Below are 6,965 nucleotides of genomic sequence, written 5' to 3'. Positions count from 1 at the left end.
GACATGTGAATGGATTTATGGAACTCTACAAATGAAGTCAGTTTCTGCAAGAACATACCAAACAATAAATTTAAAAAACGGAACACTCTATGCGGCCACATGGTCAGGAAAACTGGAAAATGTATAGTATATCGCCCGTGCTAACACTACGGCGATATCTGGTAATACAAATCAAACAACCAAAAATATTTCAATTTGATAAAAATGGAATGGACATATCTGTTACAAAGGTTACCTGCTATTCTTCTTAGCCCCCATGGACTCAAGACACAAATCACAAAACAAAGCAAATTTCCCACTGCGGAGTGTGCAAGATAAAGCAATTAAGCAAGCTGAGCAAGGCATGGATGAGGGGAGGAATAACAAACTTTTGCAGGCTTTGCATCTGAATGTTCTCTTCTGAGGTGCTAGGCCTTTTGCCTTCCGTATTGCAGACCTGCAACATGTCTAATGTAGCATTTGTCCATGCCCTCAATACATCATGCAGACTATTTCCATTTTGTCAGCAAAAAGTAGTCGGATGGGTGCCTTTTGGTACTCACAGCATAGTACCTCAAAGTAGTAAGGTGAAACAACCTGCAACTTATGTTCCATTGGTTCAATCCTCAAAGCTCGGATAAATAGGTGGTGATTTTGGAGAAGAGGAGAAAGCTCACTTTTCGGCCTTTGCATGAAGAGCATGAGCACAGTATGCCTGATGGCTTTGATAACTCATCAGAGTACTGCTTGCTGAAATAAGATGAGAAATAGATCCCTGGTCAAAATTACACTAACCACGATAGTGACCACAGAATAAGACATGGAAAATGCAAGTGCATGGTATGATATTTTGGCCTCCAAAACAGCAAATAGAGATCACATCTCACGATTCACCATAATGCAGTCATGTTTTTCTTTTTTTTTTGCTGAAAAGATAATATAGGTGCAGCAGGCTATGTTCATGTTACAGAGGTGCCGAAAAGACAATACAAGTGCACTTTAGGCTCAATTGGGCTCCTAGAAATGAACAGAATGGGAAGAATTAGAAGGGCATGCAATTCCATATCTCGCAGATTAATAAATTTGTCAAAAACCCAACTTCATGGCAGTTCCCAGGGATAGATACACTAAACCTAATTTCCCTGCTCATCCTACATAAGAAACAATGCAAACAACTACTGCAATGGGCGGTGGCTTTCCATTCTTGGCTTATAAGCACACAGATTAAAAGATACGGCCACCATGTTTGAAGTAAAACTGCTATCACGGACAAGAAAACAAATCGGCAAAATTAAACAAGCACCTCCGCAGATGAATCGTCAGGAAAATTAATAATTTGCCACGCTTGGAATAATTTCTGGTACTATGTAGTAATAATCTTTTGTTAGCACGCCTCAAATTTTAGAAACGGATTTGAATCTGACGAAGAGAGAAATCTAAAAGATTAGTTCAATGATGAGTAGCACGAACAACACGTACATGTCGCACACACGCACCACGCAGGCACGTACCTTGGATGGGCAGCACGTCCATGTCGGCCCGGAGCGCGACAATGGGCGGGCAGCCGGTGCCAAGCGTGGCGATGAACGCCGGTGCTCGTGACCAGGTGGCGGAACCCGACACCCAGGGCGTCTAGCTCGTCGCGGGCGAGGCGCGCGTAGGAGGAGAGCTTCACGTCGAGGTCGCCCTCCAGCTTGCGCGCCTCACTGCTGCAGCTCCTCCCACTCGGACTCCTGCAGCTCCAGCGCCACGGCCGCATCCGACGATGACGACATCATCTCCGGCTCCGGCACCGGCACCGACGAAGCGCGAGATCCAATCCGGCAAGGGGTCCTGGGTCGCTTGTGACGCAAAGAAGAAGAGGGGAATGTGGGGAGTACCTCCAATCTGGATCCGGTCCGCGGGGCCGTGCCGTCGTGGGGAGCTTTGGACTCGCAAGGAGGGTGGGCGCGGCCGGCGTTACGGCCAGCTTCGGGCGGGCGCGGGCTGCGTCGCGGCGAGCTGCGGGTGGGCGACGATGGAGAGGCGGGCGGAGGAATCACAGGAGTGGTTTCCTTTTGTGCGGCGTGGACTGGCGGTTATCGCAGGGGAAGGCAGACCGAGGGAGCGACGTATGCGGGATTGTAGGTGTGGGCAGACGGATGAACCAAAACAAATGTGGCACAAAAAAAAATATCTACACTTTATTTTTTTTAGTTATAAGAGATTAAAAGTGATGAGCTAACCACTGTATAATGTAAGTTAGGCAGGCCATAAAAAATCCTTCCGATAATAGGTCCATAAGATGAATCTAGATTTCATGAATACGATGTCGTATAGCGTCGGGGTCAGTGTCTGTGCTTCAGGCATTGCAGTTCCCGCCTAGTCAAACGTGGGCCGCTACTGGACGACTTGTACACCGGAAAAGGTGCGGTCGTGCGCTTGACTGAATAAGCGTATCGTATGCAGTTTCGTATACGACGACGCGATTGTTCCATCTAAATCCAAAAACGAAGTGGACTGATTTTTCCAAAGAAGCTACTAACAATTTGCACGAAGAAAACGACAGGTACCAGACGACCAGACTACCTTACTAAGCTAACCGCATCATCTACAAGCCCACCCCGCGGCCACCATACTATAACAAATCATAACACAGTGTCAATTCCAGCCTGATGAACGAAGCCGAATTTTCCGACCCTATATACGGCAGGGAGCTCATCAGGGGTTCAGTATGAGTAGAAAGCAAGTGAGCTACAACTTCACCGGCGGTCCGGCGCCCCAACATGTCTGGGCACTTGGGCAGGTGCAGGTCCCATGGGCTTGACCTGCCGCTGCCGATCGAGCGAGCTCCCCTCGTCGTCGTCGCGGCCGGGGTGGAATCCACTCGATCCAGCTGGGGCGTGCGGAAAAATGATACACGGATTGCGGCGCGCGCACGAGTTGGCCGACGACGGAGATGTAGATAAATCAATAAAAAACCGGAGCCATACAGATACAGCAGCGTCCTGTGTGCCGTTTGCTTAGCCGGTAAGCCAGGGTTGAATGAACCTTTGACTGATTTATTAACTGAGAAAAATATTATTCATTAACTTAAAAAAGTATGGCTGAACAGTGCGCTGGCCGGTCAATCGACAAGCAGCTAGCAGGCTAGTGGGGCAGAGGGGTCCGTTCGGTCGTCCACTGCCCCATGGTTACGTTCAGCTTGCTGAATTTTAGCTGTAATAGGCTGAAAAAATACTATTCTGACTAAATTGTTATGAAAAAAATACTGTTCTGATTAAAATAATAAGTAGAACAAGTAAAATATTGATAGGGTAAGCTGAACAAGGTGGTCGTGGCCGGCCCAGGCCCAGTTTAGTTCCCCAAAAATTTTGTCAAATTTTTCACATTTCCCGTCACATCGAATCTTTGGACGCATGTATGAAGCATTAAATATAAATAAAAAATAAAACTAATTACACAGTTTAGATGAAATCCACGAGACGAATCTTTTAAGTCTAATTAGACTATGATGGGACACTAATTATTAAATAACAACGAAAACGCTACAGTTGCATTTCCCAATATTTTTCGGTAACCAAACAAGGCCCCAGTCGTGCGGTGATCGCGACGGGCGGCGACCTCCGAACCTTCCCGTGAAAGACCTCTCTGTCTCTCTCTCTCTCGCTGGACGGACGGACGGACAGGCTGGATCGCGACAGAGTGAGCGAGTGACAGACGACGGCACTCTCTGGATTTCTACGGTTGCCAGCACTCTCTGGATTTCTACGGTTGCCAGTCCAGTTCGTTCCACCCCGTTTTCCTCCCTTTTGTTCCCCGCCCGTGATGGTATTTCTTTCTAGACGCTAGGCTACTGACAGCCTCTAAGTTGATTCGGTTGTTATCTTAAGTAGTGATGAAAGTAGTGAGTGCCTGTGAATTGACGACGGCTACCTGAACGAACGAGTGATTGGTATCGACGCTAGCTACGCGCCTACGCCACCAGCACGGTGTGGGTGGCAGTGCTCCGACGGCACCGTGGCCGTGGGCGGAACGGAACGGAGCCGGGGGGAAGCCGGGTCGTGGAGCGCCGGACCCGCCGGACCGACAGCACGTGTTTGACTAGCCACACTCCCCAGACCACAGCCCTGCCTGCCCAGGAGACCTGGCCACCGCGGCGGGCTTGCGTTTCCACCCAGCTTCCTTCCCTCCCGCGGCGATGCGATGCACACAGCACACAACGTCGCACGTGGGGCACGGCCAACCCCGGCAACCCGCGGGGACGAGGGACTTTCCTTGTGGTCTGGTCTGGCGTCTGGGCCCCGCCACAGCATCCCGCCGGGTCGCCTACTTTTGTACGCCTTTTTTTGTGTGTGGATAAGAACCCAGCAGAGACGAAGATCGCGAGCGGGCTAATGGTGGGTGGCCCACTGCTCAGTCGCGTCCACACAGGAGGAGTATTCCTTAGTTACTAATTACTTCCTCCATAAAAGAATATAATTATGAGATCAGGTGAATGTAGCTCGATCAAATTTATATTAAATAGTATTAATATTTATGTCTCTAAATAAATTTATTATGAAATATATTCTATGACTAATTTAATGATACTAATTTTGTATCAGAATATTAGTATTCTTTTATATAATTTTGATCAAAGTTTAAATTGATTGACTTCTCGAAAAGCAAGAATTGCATTCTTTCTTGAAAGGAGGAGTGAGTACATACCACTCCTATGAACTTTTCAAATTCAAATTCGTTAATTCTTAGTCTCGTGAAACATACTACTTCTACCTAGGAGTACGAGCGACCACGTTTCAATTCAATTCAAACGGAGAAAAAAATATAACTGATTTCATTTGATCAATCGGATGAACAGTTCGCCTAAAACTACAACAGTACAAGGGATTGTACAATTTCATGTTGTTTTCCTGTGCTAGTATTTCGCATGTTCCACCATCGTCGTTCACCGAAGCGTGACGTGACGATCTCTGCTCCACGCCATGTCAAGCCGCGCGAACCCCATCTGTTCCTCTCCCTCGTGCAGAACTGCAGATCCTCATGTCGGGTTCTGTTATCGCTGTTTCGCTCTAACAGTGATTAACAGAGGATTCAGGCCAGCGAAGTTGTTGACGATTGCCGCGTGCGCGCTAGACAATCTGAGCAAGAATCTCGTGTGTGTGATGCCAATCGACCCGATCCGATCCGACACGTCTGTCAATCCTTGGTGGGCGACAGCTCGAGGATCCGGCCGGACAGCGCGGTGACGAGCGCCGCCTTGAAGCTGGGGTCCCGCGTCAGCGTCATCGCCATCTGCTCCGCGAGGTTCCGCCGGATCATCTCCGACGCGGCCGCGGCCGCCGCGCCCACGGGCTGCTCGCCGTTCATCGCGGCAGCGTCCTGCTGCTGCTGCTGGTGGTGGAGCTGCAGCTGCGGGCGGTGCGGCGCCGGGGCGATGGCAGCGGCCGGCCTCGGCGGCGACGGCGGCTTCGCGACCGCGGCGTTCTTGCTGGCGCCGGGGGCCGCCGAGCCGTTGTGCGCTGCCTGCGCCGGCGCCGGCGGGGGCTGGCCGTGGTTGTGCTCGCCCTCGTACGTGGCCACGAGGATGGAGGTGTCGTCGGCGCTCCGCTGCACCTTCTTCTTGACGGGGCAGGCCGGGCCGAAGGAGCAGCGAAAGTATGCCCTCGGGCACGGGTTGTCCTTGGTCACCTTCTGCCCGTACTTGCGCCACTGGTACCCGTCCTTCACCACCAGGCTCAGGTCGGCGGGGTCGGCGTGCACGTACAGCTTCGACACCTTGGGCTTGCACTCCTCCCGGATGCGCTTGCACGGCTCGCCCGAGGTGCACTCCGTCTGGTCCGCCGGCACCGCCGGGTGCAGGTGCGGGTGCGGGTGCGGGCCAGGGTGCTGCGCGGCGGCGGCAGGCGGCGCCGGTGCGGTGTCCGTGCTCTCGCTCTTGCGCTTCCGCGACGGCGACACGGACCCGCCCTCCGACGTCGACGACGGGTTCCCGCCCGCGGTGGCCACCATCTCCGTGTACTGGCTCCGCAGCAGCCTCGTACTTGGACGCCACCGCGGCCAGCGCCTCCGTCAGGCGCCGGTTCTCCTCGCTCATCCGCTGTAGCTCCGTCTCGAGAGCCGCGACCTGGTGGGTCATCATCGAATCAAGGAAACAATCCGTTAGACTCTTGGATCGTCGTCAAACACAACACCCCCACCAATTAAGCAAGAATGGATGTATACCTCTGGCTTCTTTCTTTGGAGGCAGGACGTTCTCCTCGACGAGCACCTTGGGCCGGGCCAAGGCGACGGCCACCGGCGCCTGGTGGAGTCTGAGCGGCTGCAGGCCGACGTGAAGGTCAAGGCTCAGAGAAGGCTGGCTGCTGATCCATGGATCCATCTGCTGACTGCTTCTTTTCCCCTCGAGATGTCCGAGCTAGCTAGGCCGGGGTCCTGTAGAGCGCGGTCGAGGGCTCGACGGAGAAGAGAACTGAAGACTGAGAAGAGGAAGGGGAAGAAGAGGAGTAGGGATGCTTGAGCGTTCGAGTGGCGATGGCTCGGGACGGGGCGTGGTATATAAAGAGCGGGGACTCGAGGACCAGGGAAGAATATCGGATGGTCCGTCGTCCGGTCTCATTAGGGAGAACGAAGAAGAGGCTTCCGAGCAGCGCACGTCGCCATCACTCGCACACGCGCTTGTCCTCCTCTCTTTCTCTGGTCGCGCGGCGAATCAGCAGCTGAGCTGAGAGACTCAGAGACCGCATAAACAAACAAGGGGCCGTGGAATTCGCGCACGCGAATGTGGTGGGGGAATACACTACTAGTAGAAGAATTGGCGACTGGGGCCGGGATAGCCGGGTCGGAGGACGAAGGGCAGTGGAGGATGCCGCTGGACCAGGAGGAGACGTGACTGACTGTGATGGCGACGCCGACGCCGACGCCGACGGCCCTCTCTACTGAGATCTTTAGTACTAGTACGCCTATTTGTCGCGAGTGGGTGGGAGGGAGGGAGGCCGGTGATGACT

General features: G+C 52.6%; 1 pseudogene; it reads right to left on the bottom strand.

Annotated features, from left to right (window-relative positions):
- Positions 1 to 5,013: 5,013 nt before the first annotated feature.
- LOC136466724 (WRKY transcription factor WRKY71-like) lies at positions 5,014 to 6,643 on the bottom strand (annotated as a pseudogene).
- Between the last annotated feature and the right edge of the window lie 322 nt (positions 6,644 to 6,965).

This window comes from Miscanthus floridulus, chromosome 7 (assembly GCF_019320115.1).
Source record: "Miscanthus floridulus cultivar M001 chromosome 7, ASM1932011v1, whole genome shotgun sequence".
NCBI classification, from domain to species: domain Eukaryota; kingdom Viridiplantae; phylum Streptophyta; class Magnoliopsida; order Poales; family Poaceae; genus Miscanthus; species Miscanthus floridulus.
The sequence above is the reverse complement of the archived record's forward strand: the minus strand, read 5'-3'. Positions and strand labels throughout refer to the sequence as shown.